This window comes from Oryx dammah, unplaced genomic scaffold (assembly GCF_014754425.2).
Source record: "Oryx dammah isolate SB20612 unplaced genomic scaffold, SCBI_Odam_1.1 HiC_scaffold_22, whole genome shotgun sequence".
NCBI lineage: Eukaryota > Metazoa > Chordata > Mammalia > Artiodactyla > Bovidae > Oryx > Oryx dammah.
Window position 1 is genome coordinate 60,173,039 of NW_024070206.1, and position 15,373 is coordinate 60,188,411.

General features: G+C 46.6%; 1 non-coding gene across 1 annotated transcript; it reads right to left on the reverse strand.

Annotated features, from left to right (window-relative positions):
- Positions 1 to 1,012: 1,012 nt before the first annotated feature.
- Positions 1,013 to 1,084, reverse strand: TRNAG-GCC. Its single transcript has one exon. It is a non-coding gene; the product is annotated as a tRNA-Gly (tRNA).
- Between the last annotated feature and the right edge of the window lie 14,289 nt (positions 1,085 to 15,373).

The window sequence follows — 15,373 nt, forward strand, 5'->3', positions numbered from 1 at the left end:
TGGGTAAGGTGTCTTCACACGCAATTCACATTAGTTCACATTAAGTACCAACTGAAGATCCCAGAAGAAATGGAACAAATCAGATCTGGATATTTTCCTATGGCAACCTTGCTACAGGAACTTCCAGAAAAAAAGGGAGGCTGGGCAGAGACTGTATTGATGCCTCACGGAGAAAGTCGACCCATTAAATCCAGTTTTTAATGTGCCTCTTGGTTGCTGCAATGATTTCACAGGATTTCAGTGTCTCATAATCTGTGCTCAGTTGAAAGTGAAAGGTGCATCACTATTTAAGGCTGATCCATTCAAAACTGGATGAATATTTTTTTTAAAACCCTAACCCTGTCAAGAAGCTGAGATGATCCCAATTGATTACTTAGATATTTCAAAATTATCCTTAGATTCAATTTTTAAATTTTTATTTAAATAAAGCAAATTAGAAATTCAGTTTTTTAAGCTTAGTGTAAAGTATATAATAGTTGTCTGAAGCATCAGTTATATTAGTTCTGAGTGGCGATCAACACTGAACAACGGTACAGCTATGAAATGGTGTCTGTTCTTAGAACAACGGTTTTGGGAGGCTGGGAAACCTAGGCAACGCTCCTGGAAAACGTCATATTTAATGTCAAAAGATACGTGTATGCAGAGTGTTATTACAACTAGGTACAGAAATTGCAGACTAAAAATCTAAAACACCCAAAACTACACATGATGGAGTGAATGGACACACACACAGAGGTGACCTAACAATGATACTTAAGCCCAGACTAGACTAGAATAGACACTCCAGATATTTTCATACCTAATCTGAAATTTAGTAAGGTTCAAGGTCCTTTTTAAAAATGAAAACCTAGTATTTCCCCCAACTTCAACTCTTCTTAAAAATCTTGTTGAGTCACTCAGTCATGTCTGGGTCTCTTGTAACCCCCTGGACTGTAGCCCACGAAGCTCCTCTGTCTAAGGTATTTCTGAGGCAAGAATTCTGGAGTGGATTGCCATTTCCTTCTCCAGGGGATTTCTTGACCCAGGGATTGAACCTGGGTCTCCTGCATGGCAGGCAGATCCTTTACCACTGAGCCACCAGGAAAGACAGAGTCTTTAAGAGTCTGAAGAAGGAAGTGGAAAGGACTGGGTGCAGACACCCTGGTTCCAGTCCCAGCTCTGCCCGCTGGGTTGCATGGAACCAAAAAGAGTCAGTACTTCCCTGAAACTCTCCCTGCAGGGCCTAAAGATCACAAACTACACCTCCTTGAAATTTCCTCCGGCAGCAGAAATGGCATAGAATAGTCATAGGTTATAGTTTCTAGGGCTCTTTTTATTAAAAGAGTACTTCCCCGGAGCCTCATCCAAGGGCAGGAAACACTATTCTTTTCACAGGTCAGAGGCATCAAGGTCCTGGAACTCAATCTCCTCCAAAACTGGAACTTAGGAAACCACAGAATGACTCAGGCTTGTGCCTACAGAGCCAATGCCCATCTTCTTTCCAGGAATCCACCAAGGACTTGCTTGATGCCCCCCAAAAGCTCCAGTGGGAACCATCATAGACCCTACCAGAAGAATGAGTCCATCCCAGGTTGGTGGCAGGAGCAAGCCCAGGTAATGAGAGGCCCAGGGCTGACACTTGTCCACACAGCCTGAAGCCTGGGCTTGTCCTTCTCATGCTTAGGGCCTGGCATCAACTACAAACTGGCACATGCCATCTGCCTCTGCAGGGATTAAATCACGAGCTACTGCAGCTACTGACTTTCAAACTGCCCGCCCCCTCCCACCAAAGGGAGTGCAGGGTAGAGAGCAGGAATGAGGCGCCCTGTGCTCTGGAAAAACTGGCAGACCAGCCCTTCAGATAATTATTTTCAGGAGCTGATTTTCTGAGCCCAATTCTTCCATCTCCTCATATCTAGAAAAGCACTAAAATCGTTCACGGTGATAACTGTACCTCATGATGGCAGAAACCTTCTACAAAAATATGTGTTTGTCTGCATGCACTCCCCCTTCACCAAGGAGCTTCCCAGGTGGCTCAGTGGTAAAGAATCCGCCTAAAAACGCAGGAGACACAAGAGATGCAGGTTCAACCCCTGGGTTGGGAAGATACCCTGGAGTATGGCAACCCACTCCATTGCTTGGAGAATTCTAAGCACAGAGGAGCCTGGCAGGTTACAATCCATGGAGCCAAAAAGAATCGAACACAAGTGAGCAACTGAGCACACCCCTTCACCAAAATCACATGTATATTGACCTTCCCCCTTGCCTCTTTGGAGCAGTTTCTCAGAGCTATCTGAGGTGTTGTCTCCTGGGCTGCAGTCCTCCTTTTGCCCAAAATATAACAACTCTCAGCTCCCATGTTGTGCACTTTTGTTTTAGGTCAGCGTGGCAGAAGCATCTCCATCCCACACATCCTGAAACTAAGAGGCTCTCTAAGGCCCGGACTAGAGCTCCCAGACCACGCCCCGCCCTTCCCCCATCAACAGATCAGGCACAGGAAGGTCTCACAGGCTGCACGTCTTCCTCTCCCTTCTTCCTGCCTGGCTCTCCCTCCAAACCCCTACCAGGCCTCAGTCCGAGGCCCAGCCAGCAGAGGCTGAGCCCACACCCACAGTGAGCCCTGTCCCCTGGTGGGGGGATGCAGTCAGGACCCCAAGTATGTCCAGTGCTGTGAGTGGCAGCTGCCACATTAGCTCCTTGAGGACCAAACTTAGAGAAGCAGCATCAAAACGGGCCCGGAGCTGCCCCTCCCCGGCCCCGCTCCTCGGGGCCCTGTGTGGCCCTGGAGGATGCAGGGTCAAAGGGAGAAGGGAGGGGCTGCGAGGCAGAGGAAAGGCCGCAGGAACAGAGGCAAGAAGTGGAGGGTTTGGAGGGGAGCCCGCCCCCGGGTGTGGCCACACCTGCCCCAGACCCACCTCCTCAGGCCAGTTTGATCCAGGAGCACCCAGCTGGACTCTGGTTCAGGGTCACCCACAAGGTTGCATCCCCAGATGGAGATTCTCAAGATCCAAACAGAACCAGAACAGCCCAGCTGTCAGCTCAGGCTGAAATAGTGCACGGGTCCTTCCTGGATTCTGGTCGGTTGGACGCTGCTATTGAAATTCTCCTAACACCAGTGGCACCTGGACTCAGACAGCTTGCCCTGATCCAATCCCATCACCATCAGCCGCTCAACAATTAGACCCTTTCTCCACAATTTCAAAAGTGTTTTTTTGATCTAGGGAAGGGGTGCTATTTTAATATTTTCACTCCAGTGTTTACACTCTTGTCCTTCACTTGTCAAATCTCAAACGTTTTAGAAATTAGTAGTCTCCAGGTTTCAGTTGCAAATTTTCAGTCAACAGAACAAAACCCAACCTTCTACAGCAAAGGTAGAAAACCAACCCTGGCAGCAAAGCCTGTATTCCTCCCTCCATGGCTCAGCTCACCAAGGTGGTAACTTCCCAGCCCAAGCAGGCAATTGAAATGCAAACGCTATTAAGTACTGTCTGTTTCTTTCTGTTATTTCAAAAAATGGAGAAGAAATTAAACACAAAAACTCGTTAAAGCGAAGTTCAGATTACCAATTTGAGCACAAAACAGTCAGTAAATGCAAATGCCAATGTTCTAATTGTAACGGTAACTGAAACCACTTCACACCCTGGTCACATTGACTGTCTGTTTAAAGGTATAATTAGAACCTTCAGCTATTATGGGTGATATGGATGAATACTTTATTATGAGTGCATTTATTCTTACAGCTTTGTGCCTTTCAGCAGTAAGCTCCTTGAAAGTAGGGATTCTCCTTTAATTCATTGAGGCTGTAGCTGTGCTAGTGGCTCAGTTGTGTCCGACTCTTTGCGACCCGTGGGCTGTAGTCCACCAGGCTCTTCTGTCCATGGAATTTTCTAAGCAAGAATATGGGTGTGGGTTTCTACTCCCTTCTCCTGGGGATCTTCCTAATCCCAGGATCAAACCTGGGTCTTCTGCCTTGTAGGCAGATTCTTTACCGTCTGAGCCACCAGGGAAGCCTAATTCATTGTGGGAGTGGTATCAACTAGATGGTGTTGAGCCAACAGCAGTAAAACAACTCTGGGAGTACACTCAGTTTGGGAGAGCAGCGATCTCCAGGGAACCAAGTGGTGAACTGTATACCAACCAGCCGCTCCATTCGTTACACACTGCGGGGTTCAGCTCTGTCACATCTGAGCTTCTGCATGCAATCAAGAGACCAGCCACAGTTAAACTAAAAAACCCCTTCCAAAATATTTTTTTTTAATTAATTTATTTTTTATTTTACTTTACAATTCTGTATTGGTTTTGCCATGCATTGACATGAATCCACCACGGATATACTTTCAGTTTTGATTTTTTTTTTTTTGTTATTTTCATTTAGATTTTATGAGGAAAAATTTTAGAACCACTAGTAATGGTATTAGAAAAATAAAGAGAATTAGAAAAATATGCCCATATCCTAGAACATCACCCACTTTTCTATTCTCATGTTTCCTTCCTGTCTTCACTAATATAATGTGTATTTTTGCACAATTGAACAATGATAGTACAAATATGCCTTTATATTGACAGCTATACCATTCATCCATTTTAACCCTTGGGCATTTAAAAGTATTTCAGATAGAGCTGCAGTGGGCACATCCTGGGTTACTTTGTGACAAATTTTTCCTTAGGTTCTTTTTTTTAAGTTTAATATAATCCTTAAAACTCCTCATGAGTTCTCCATATTGCTTCAGAATAATTTAGATAAATTGAAAGCACATTTCTAGCAAAGAAATAATTTATTACAGTAAGTTACCTATTTGACCAAAGGTTCCAAAATTTCATAGAAAACACATGTACAGCTGTCATCACTTTTTCAAATAGAATTAGAATACCTTCTACTTTTTATGATTTGTAATAACGAACCTACTAAAAAAGTTATGAAACATTTATAGGCCAAACAATGAAAAGAAACTAAAGAGTATACTTATTACAAACATGACACAAAGCTCATAAATAAAAAACACTTACAACTAAAATCTTGGATATAAACAGATAAGTAGATGAAGAGAATTAATAGCAATAAAATATCTGAAAAAAATGTTCATTCTCACAAATAGTGAAATGACAGCTAAAAAAAATAAAGCATTTCTTACCTATTAGATTAAAAATAATCTAGTTATCAGTAAAGACTGAGAAAAGACAATCTAGAGATCTGAAGACTTTGAAACTAGTGAGTCCCATTCTAGTCCCCCAGCTGTGTTGAGGAGCAGAGAGACAGGCTGAGAGATAGGATCCCGGGTGGCCTCGGCCTGCAAGGGCTTGAAGCCGGGCTTGGGTTCCCAGCCAGAGGCTGAGGCTGGGCAGCAGCAGTGAGAGAAAGGAAGGAATTAGGCTTTGTTCGGAAGAAGCAAGCTACCCGCAGAATAAACATGCCGTCGGCTAGATGAGTAAACGCCGGGGTAGGCTTTCCACCTTCTGGAAAGGCCGGCTCTTTTTCTCTCTCTGTCCACGGCTCCAAGGGCCGGTGAGGGAGGGTCACGGAGCCCTGCGGTTCCGTGTGCCGTGTGCACGTCCGCGTGCGCCCGAGTGAGTTGTGGCGTCTGGTCGTGGGGCGTGCTCAGTCACCGGGCCCACTTATGATGGATCAGTGAACAGGAACTCATTATATCCTAACGAAAACCAGCCACAGGAAGGGAGAGCCCACTTAGGTGTGTGAGAGTGAGATTATATACGGTTTTTTTTCCCGCTATTTCATCTCACAAAACTGCAAAAGTCCAGGCAATGTTTTGTCAGTAAAAAACAATAAAGAATATGAAAAGCCCATCTTCACAGAACATTGGACATTGCAAAACAACCTGCAGCTATTATCGGATATATCAAAACTGACACGTAAAACTTTGGCTCTTGATTGAGCCATATCTCACGGGGACAGCTCAGCTCGTCCCCTCTCTCCTGAGTGGAGCTGCGTGTCCGAAGGACCAGGGCAGGGAGTTTATGAGCTTAATTGAATTGCTGGTATTCGGATGGTTGAAAAAATTGGTGACGTTGCAAAACTGGTCGTTAGATGTTCAGAAGCAGAGGGACTCCTACTCCATCAGGACCTGAAGGAATAGCCTAGATTAGAAGTGAGGCTAATTGTGTTCACATACCTTATAAAGAAACGAGGAGTGCTTTATGAATGCAGTGTTGATGCATTTGCTACCTGTGGTCTCTTACCTTTTAAAAAAGCGAATGAGCTGACACACAACTTGGTTCTAATATCATCAAAAAGGCAACCATTTCTTGAAAACGGGAAAACAATCGCTGCACCTTCTCTCACGTACACCCATATATATGGTATGCATTTTATGTCCTTTAATATTGCTTTGTGTCTTTCTAATATTGCAATAAGAACTTGTGTCTGTGTGTGTGTGTGTGTAAAAACTGCACCCAAATTAAATGAGGAAGAAATAATTCAGAAGTTGCTTTTCCTGTGCTGCTTACAAGTAAGAGAAAATCAGATACACGAGAAGCCGAACAGGGGTCAGATCCTAAGCCACAGATGTGCCAAAAAGCCCTATTACGCACTCCTGACACCCCAGAATTCCCATCGGCACACCTAAATAATATCAGATTGGGCTCTTCACGTGTATTATACTGCTGAACATCTGTTTCCTGGGTTTCTGAGAGACTGTATTTAAAGCCTAAAGGTTTGGTATTAAGGGAAATAATTAACATGTTTCTTGGCAACTGGCCAGCAGGGATGGCACATCCCTCGAAAATGACAAAGTCTCTTCATCCCCCACGTCACCGTGAGCGATTCCCAGAGTAATTCGGGAGAATGACTATAATAATACGCCCTTCCTCTGAAAGAGCTGTGATGTAGGCATGGGGATGACAGCGCATTTGCAGCCTGCATGGCGAGGAGCTGGACTCAAGGGCGCTGGAGGTCAGTGGAGATCCCACTAGCCTGGTAAACTAGCCACCACCTGGCGCTCTCTTAGTTCTTAGAAATGGTCCTTTTGCATTCATAGGAAATTGAAGTGCTTCAGTGAATTCTAAAAGCTGAGATTTCCATTTTGAAACTGCCAGGGACACATCCCTCAGACACTCTCAGTGGATTTACAGCTGTGGTCCCAAAATTTATTTCCGCATCTCTGAGCAGTACCCCAGCCTAGCCCAGTCTTGTTGGAGAAGTTTCTAGAGGGTGCGGGTATCATTTTGGTCTTAGTTATTTTTGATTGCACAGAGAGACTCACCCTCACGGGAGGTAAAACTTCTCAAGACAGAGCAGGAATGAAGGAGCATGGTACAGACACTGGCTTCTTTAACTTCCCACTGTTGATGATTTAAACACGAGGTGACACAGTGCGTACAGGTGTGCAGCCCCTCTGATACGACCACTGCTGATTTCAGATTCAATGCATTCCTTCCTATTTTGGTTTAAAAGCATATTTATTTTTGGTATTAATTTAGGGAAAACTCAAGAAGATATTCATGGGGCAATTGCTCATCCACCGCAGAAATGGGTGCCCTATTTGAACGTTTTGAGAAGCTCCCTTGCATGGCGAACGTCCATCCAGGAAACATCATAGTGGCCCCAGCAGAAGACACTTAGAGAACGCTCGTCACTGAACAGGGTCCCTTCTCCCCTCCTCCACCTCCACCACACAGTGTTTTCACTTTTAGCTAGCAGATGCTGCGGCTGGACCCGGCTCCATCTTTATTCCTGTGTGTGGTCTGTTGGTGGCTCTGTTCTGAGGGTGTTCGGGCGCTTCTGCTGTGATTAGCACTGGCTTCTCTGCACTGCGGTGGGACAGTGACTGGAGCTTGGGTCCTGCAGGAGCATCGCAGCTGCAAAGAGTGATGGAATGACCTCGTTTCAGGCTTTCTCTTAGACAACAGGCAGCACCCTATGAAGATTGATACAGAAGGGCGGGCTGCCTGGGCCAGACCATCAAATGGATTGATATTATTCTCTAGCAGAGGATGAAGACAGAGTAACCGTTATCATACTCAATACGCGGTCTTGTCAGCAGCAGAAAATCATCCTGTGTCACTGATTATGGGAGCATTTCATGACTGTCACTCGAATTTAGTAGCACGGCAGCGTGGGCAAGCTACTGGGTCAGAAACTCCCTATTTGTAAGAAAAGGAAAGGCTGCCCGCAAACCCAGCCCCCACGAAAGTGCCCCTGGTGGAAGGGAGAGGCTGGCAATTTGCAATATGCATTTGCTTCTTGTCTCATAGAACAAGGGTGGCTGATTCCCAGGGCGGGGGCCTCTGTGGGTTCGGTTCCCCGACACGAAGTTGCTGGATGAGAATCACTCTGTGCTGGGTTGATCATCCAGGGGGACTAAGAAGGACTTGTATTCTCGAAGATAGCTGTGACGTACCCACCACCTACTGTCATGTGTCATTCACTCTTCACTCACGTGGTGGACACACCCACTCACTGACGCAGACACACACGAGAAATGAACGCCTGTCCACTGTGAATGGAGAACTGAGGCTTGGTGGCAGCTCGAGGCACAAGGGAACAGCTGCCTCTGATGCCCACGGGGGTGAGGCAGTCATTCCCCACGTGGCATGACTGGGCCCGCAAGTGATTGCCAGCCAGGCCCTGATTCCGGTTTCTGAAACTGAGCCATCATTCTTTCATTATTTGTTTCCCACCCCTGTGAGAGGCAGACCCCATGGGAAGCAGGCCTGGCAGGCTGTGTCACTTCACAACGAAAGATTATGACAGCTAGGACCCTGATGCTACAAGACGGCAGTGGCCGAGCTTACGCACTCCAAGTAGGTGAGGGTGAAGGGAGAAGACCCTTCCTGGGGCAGCAGAATCCTGTGAGACCCCAACACGCAGAGCAGATCACATGCAAGACTCGCCAAGTCAGTCATTGCTTCTCAGGACAGAATCAGGAACACACGGACCATCACGGAGGAGGTGGGGAGGCTGCAGCAGGAGCTGAGTCACAGGGTGCCGGGCCTTTGGAAGCGTTGATGCTGCTCTGCACCCTGTGGATCGGGGGGCAGGGGGCCTGCAGGATGGTCCCATGGGTGAGGCCCCTCATCTGGAGTGTGTTCAGAAATGAAGCCTACTGCCACCACGTGGACCAGAGGTCACAGGGCAACTAGAGCAGAGCATCTCAGCTAGGGAGGAGCTGGAGAGACCTGGACAAAGAGGACAGACAGCATGGGGGCTCAAACCAGTCTTTCAGGTTGATCAGGAGGTGATAAATATACACATATAAATGCATATACTTCTGTAATATGGTCTTATTTATGGCTCACATGCTCAGTCATGTCCAGCTCTTTATGACCTCCTGGAGAGTAGCTCACCAGGCTCCTCTGTCCATGGGATTCTCCAGGCAAGATTACTGGAGTGGGTTGCCAATCCTCCTCCAGGAGATCTTCCAACCCAGGGATTGAACCTGTGTTTCCTGTATCTCTTGCATGGCAGCCAGATTCTTTACTACTGAGCCACCTTTGCTCTTCTTAATAAAAATAGACTATTATTTAGCATATGTTGTTTGGAGAAAGATTCTAAAAGTAAGATGTGGTCCTGAGAGCAGGAGTCAGAATTCCACAGGGTACTGTTACAGTCGAAATAAAGATGGCAGTAGCATTCTTGTGCAGCCACAGTGTGCTGAGTCCCCAGTGCAGGGCGGCTTGGAAGCCCAGCTCTGATAGAATCCACCCTACCGCCCGGCCCTGGAGCAGGTGGCCAGCTCATCCAAGCCTCCACCCCTGACCTCAGGGTCCTCTCAGGGAAGATGGAGAGAGGGACATTTGGAACTCAGGATACAACGTATGGCATAGGGACAACCGGCGGTCTGTCCTCCCTTTATGCAGTTTGAAGGCTCCCAGAAGCTATGCTATAATATACATATAAGAAACCTATAATAAACATCATCACAGCCTCAGCCTCACTAAAAGCATGACCCTCAAAGCTCTCAAAGGAACATGGACCCAAGAGGTAAGCCAGCGGGTGCGGTTCCGTCCGCAGTTGGTGGCCCTGCCAGGAAGCCAGCTCTGTGACTCCCAAATCTGTGATGAGCATCCTGACTTCAGACCCAGGCCTGGCACGTGAATGCCAGCAGCCACAGAGACAGGACCCAGCTGTTACCTACATGTCAGTAACCGGCTGCTGTCCAGACTGAGGGGCCTTGGAATGAATCACATGTGTCCATCAGGACAGGAAGCGAGGGCTCAGGACTTCCCACTCAGCATCTGCTGCCACGTGGAAAGGCGCTTCCCAAACCTGCCTCCTGATGCTGTCAGGGACCCCGGGGACTTTCAGACTCATGACAAGGGCCTCATCTTGACCTTCCCATGAACCAAAATTGATCCATTCATTAGGTGACCTTTAGTGAGCACCCTTCCCTGCTGGCTTCGTGCTGGGTGGTGAGGACATCTGGACACAGATGAAACAGAAGCTTCAGGGAGGTGCTGCCACTCTTCATCCAGAAGAAACCTGAATGGGGGCTGGTCATTTTCTGGGAAGACTGAGAAAACAGTGAGTATGAGTGGCCAACTTCAAGTCAGATTTGTATTATTCTACAGGACAAATGGGCTTCTCTGGTGGCTCAGCTGGTAAAGAATCCACCTGCGATGCAGGAGACCTGGGTTTGATCCCTGGGTCAGGAAGATCCTCTGGAGGCGGAAATGGGAACTCACTCCAGTGTTCTTGCCTGGAGAATCCCATGGAGCCTGGTAGGCTACAGGCCATGGGATCACAAAGGGTCGAACATGACAGAGCAACTAAACCCACCACTGCCACCACAGGATAGTTTCCTCCACCCGCCGCTGCTTCCTGTCTGCTTGGTTTTCTCCACACTCACGTGACAGTTGCAGCCTGAGAATGGACATGAGTGACCCACAATTCATCCATGGGCTTGTCCTCAAATGATGTGACTTAACAGGCCTCTGTACCTGGCAGGACAACTCGAGACTACAGTGGCTTCTACCAGCGAGACCCCCGCTGGTTTAAACACTGCATGAGGGTCCTTCCATCTCCCTGTTGGACCTCTCTTGATGAAACCTGCCAACAAATGGTGACTCTCAAGAAATATGGCCCATTGCATTGTTTCCCTTTAAAACAGGAAAAAAAAAAAAAAAGGAGGGAAACAGAAGCAATCTGGTATCCAGGGAGCTTGTTGGGAGAATATTTTCCATGGGAGCCAGCTGACCATCCATCTCCCCTTTGCAGAGCATCAAGGCCACTAGGCTTGACGGTGATGCAACACGTCCCCCACTCGTCAGTGCCCCTGCTAGACGTGAGTGATGGCAGGGACAGCCATCACATGGCTGAGCTACAGCACGAGCCTGGCTGGCCTGGCCCCCAGAATAAAAATGAGAAAAAAAAAAAAAACCCCTGCTTTTAAAATAATGGAGCTTCCTGAGAAAGTATGCTTCATGATTCACTTTGTGGAAAGTATTTATTTCTCTCTGTTTGTGAAGGGGGTTTATCATGCCTGGTGTATTTCTCCACACTAAAGCCAAAAACCTCAAAATATATACAGAAAAGGAAACCACAGCTGAAACAGAAGTGCACCTGTGTATGTGTTCAGTCATTCAGTCATGTCTGACTCTTTGTGACCCTATGGACTGTAGCCTGCCAGGCTTTTCTGTCCATGGGATTTCCCAGGCAAGGATACTGGGGTGGGTTGCCATTTCTTCCTCCAGGGGATCTTCCCAGCTCAGGGGTCAAATTTGCATCTCCTGCATTGGCAGGTGGGTTGGGTTTTTTTTTTTTTTTTTACCACTGAGCCCCCAGGGAAGTCAGAGGTATGTGTGTATATTTATTTATAAACAGACACGTGTATATAGACACACATACATACACACACACACACACATACACACACAAATATATACACATCCATATACACATGGGCCTCCCAGGTGACTCAGTGGTAAAGAACCTGTCTGCCAATGCAAGAGACATAAAAGAGGCAAGTTCAGTCTCCAGGTCAGGATGATACCCTGGAGAAGGGCACAGCAACCCACTCCAGTATTCTTGCCTGGAGAATCTCATGGACAGAGGAGCCTGGCAGGTTACAGTCCATAGGGTCTCACAGAGTCAAACATGACTCAAGGGACTTAGCGTGCACACATGCATATACTACACACATAACGCACATAAACACACACATATACACCAACACACATACACACACACAAATGCATACACACATACACACTCACACACACAAATGCATACACACATACACACGCACACACACGTCCTTGCTCTCATGTTCATGTTTACAGGCTCATCACCCTGCTCCACCCTGGGCCCCAGGTGAATTTGAAACCAGGAACTCGACACAGACTTCCCATCTGTGGCTATTCTAATGTCAACATGGTTGTAAAGACAAGCTTGCCTTGCTTTGCCTCCAAGCTTCCTGCAGGGACCAGAGAGGGGAGCAGGACTGAGTCAGGGGATGGGGCCAGATGAGGCATGAGGTGGGGAAGGAGCCCTGCCTTGTCAAGTCAGAAGCACAGAGGGAGGGGAAACCCCTGCCTGTAGAAAAGAAGTGCCAGCTTTTCTACTTGCTCTGTGCTCCTAATGAACAAGTAGGAAAGGACTGCCTGTTCAAAGGACTGAAGAAGAAAGAAAATAATTGAAGAACAGCAGGAATAACTCCTCTGGCTGATGTATGTTCACCTCTGTTTGGAAAGAGACTGTGACATGTCAGCCCTACATGCAGGTTTTTAAAGAAACAAGAGATTATATTATTTTGAAATTTTAGAACAAGAATGGTGTCCAAAAGCCCACTGAAGAGAAAGAGAAACTGTTCCCTACACAGGAATGAGTCAGACCATCGCTGAATTTCTCTTCATAAACAAAATCTTAGGTAACTGCTTTCAAAATTCTAGGAGATATGTGCTTTCAACCCAGAGTTCCATACTCAGCTGAACTATCCATCAAGTGTAAGGCAGCCTCTTGGGATGATGCTGAGCAGTGCACACATTCCTGCTTAGGAAAATGAGGCAATGGAGAAACAGAGAAGAAAACGGTTCACTGCTAAGAATGGATCCAGCCCAGCAGGGCAGCTTCAGCACAGGCCCAGAGAAAGAGCCAGGGCAGGGCAGAGGGGCAAAGCCTTTGGGGAGAACCTGGAGCAGGAGAGGTGGACTTGAGAGGAGGTAATGCCTGTGATGTTAGGGACTTTGGAAAGAGAGAGGGAGAGGGGAAATGGGCTCAAATGAGAGTAAAAAATGAATTAAAAAGAAGTGAAATTAAATAGAGATCCACTATCATTGCTCTAGGCAGGTTCCACCCCCACAGTGGTCTGGCATGGTATAACTGGGGCAGACACATATCTGGAGGGGCTGCAACTCAGGAAACCCATGGAACTGGTGTGGGTACTATCACTGTTGTTTTTCAGTTGCTAAATCATGTGCAACTCTTGGCAGCCACATAGCAGCACACTAGTCCTTCACTATCTCCTGGAGTTTGTTCAAACTCATGTCTCTTGAGTCGATGATGCCATTCAAACATCTCATCCTCTGCCATCCCTTCTCCTCTTGCCTTCTCCAATGGGGAGAAGCTTCCCTGCTGCCTGATCCTGCCAGAGAAGCACTTCACATCCACAGGCTTCAAAACTCTCCACTGATTTCAACCATTAGAATCTATCTATCAAGCTTAGACTTCACATTCCAGGATGCCTGGCTCTAGGTGAGTGATCACACCATCGTGATTATCTTGGTCATGAAGATCTTTTTTGTACAGTTCTTCTGTGTATTCTTGCCACCTCTTCTTAATATCTTTTGCTTCTGTTCAGTTCAGTTCAGTCGCTCAGTCATGTCCGACTCTTTGGGACCCCATGAATCACAGCACGCCAGGCCTCCCTGTCCATCACTAGCTCCTGGAATTCACTCAGACTCACGTCCATTGAGTCAGTGATGCCATCCAGCCATCTCATCCTCTGTCGTCCCCTTCTCCTCCTGCCCCCAATCCCTCCCAGCATCAAAGTCTTTTCCAATGAGTCAACTCTTCGCATGAGGTGGCCAAAGTATTGGAGTTTCAGCTTTAGCATCATTCCTTCCAAAGGAATCCCAAGGTTGATCTCCTTCAGAATGGACAGGTTGGATCTCCTTGCAGTCCAAGGGACTCTCAAGAGTCTTCTCCAACACCACAGTTCAAAAGCATCAATTCTTTGGCACTCAGCCTTCTTCACAGTCGAACTCTCACATCCATACATGACTACTGGAAAAACCATAGCCTTGACTAGATGGACCTTAGTTGGCAAAGTAATGTCTCTGCTTTTGAATATGCTGTCTAGTTTGGTCATAACTTTCCTTCCAAGGAGTAAGTCTTTTAATTTCATGGCTGCAGTCACCATCTGCAGTGATTTTGGAGCCCCCCAAAATAAAGTCTGACACTGTTTCCACTGTTTCTCCATCTATGTCCCATGAAGTGATGGGGCCGGATGCCACGATCTTCATTTTCTGAATGTTGAGCTTTAAGCCAACTTTTTCACTCTCCTCTTTCACTATTATCAAGAGGCTTTTTAGTTCCTCTTCACTTTCTGCCATAAGGGTGGTGTCATCTGCATGTCTGAGATTATTGATATTTCTCCTGGCAATCTTGATTCCAGCTTGTGTTTCTTCCAGCCCAGCATTTCTCATGATGGACTCTGCATAGAAGTTAAATAAGCAGGGTGACAATGTACAGCCTTGACGTACTCCTTTTCCAATTTGGAACCAGTCTGTTGTTCCATGTCCAGTTCTAACTGTTGCTTCCTGACCTGCATACTGGTTTCTCAAGAGGCAGGTCAGGTGGTCTGGGATTCCCATCTCTTTCAGAATTGTCCACAGTTTATTGTGATCCACACAGTCAAAGGCTTTGGCATAGTCAATAAAGCAGAAATAGATGTTTTTCTGGAACTTTCTTGCTTTTTTGACAATCCAGTGGATGTTGGCAATTTGATCTCTGGTTCCTCTGCCTTTTCTAAAACCAGCTTGAACATCAGGGAGTTCACGGTTCACGTTTTGCTGAAGCCTGGCTTGGAGAATTTTGAGCATTACTTTACTAGCATGTGAGATGAGTGCAATTGTGTGGTAGTTTGAGCATTTTTTGGCATTGCCTTTCTTTGGGATTGGAATGAAAACTGACCTTTTCCAGTCCTGTGGCCACTGCTGAGTTTTCCAAATTTGCTGGCATATTGAGTGCAGCACTTTCACAGCATCATCTTTCAGGATTTGAAACAGCTCAACTGGAATTCCATCACCTCCACTAGCTTTGTTCATAGTGATGCTTTCTAAGGCCCACTTGACTTCACATTCCAAGATGTCTGGCTCTAGATGAGTGATCACACCATCATGATTATCTGGGTCGTGGAGATCTTTTTTGTACAGTTCTCCTGTGTATTCTTACCACCTCTTCTTAATATCTTCTGCTTCTGTTAGGTCCAGACCATTTCTG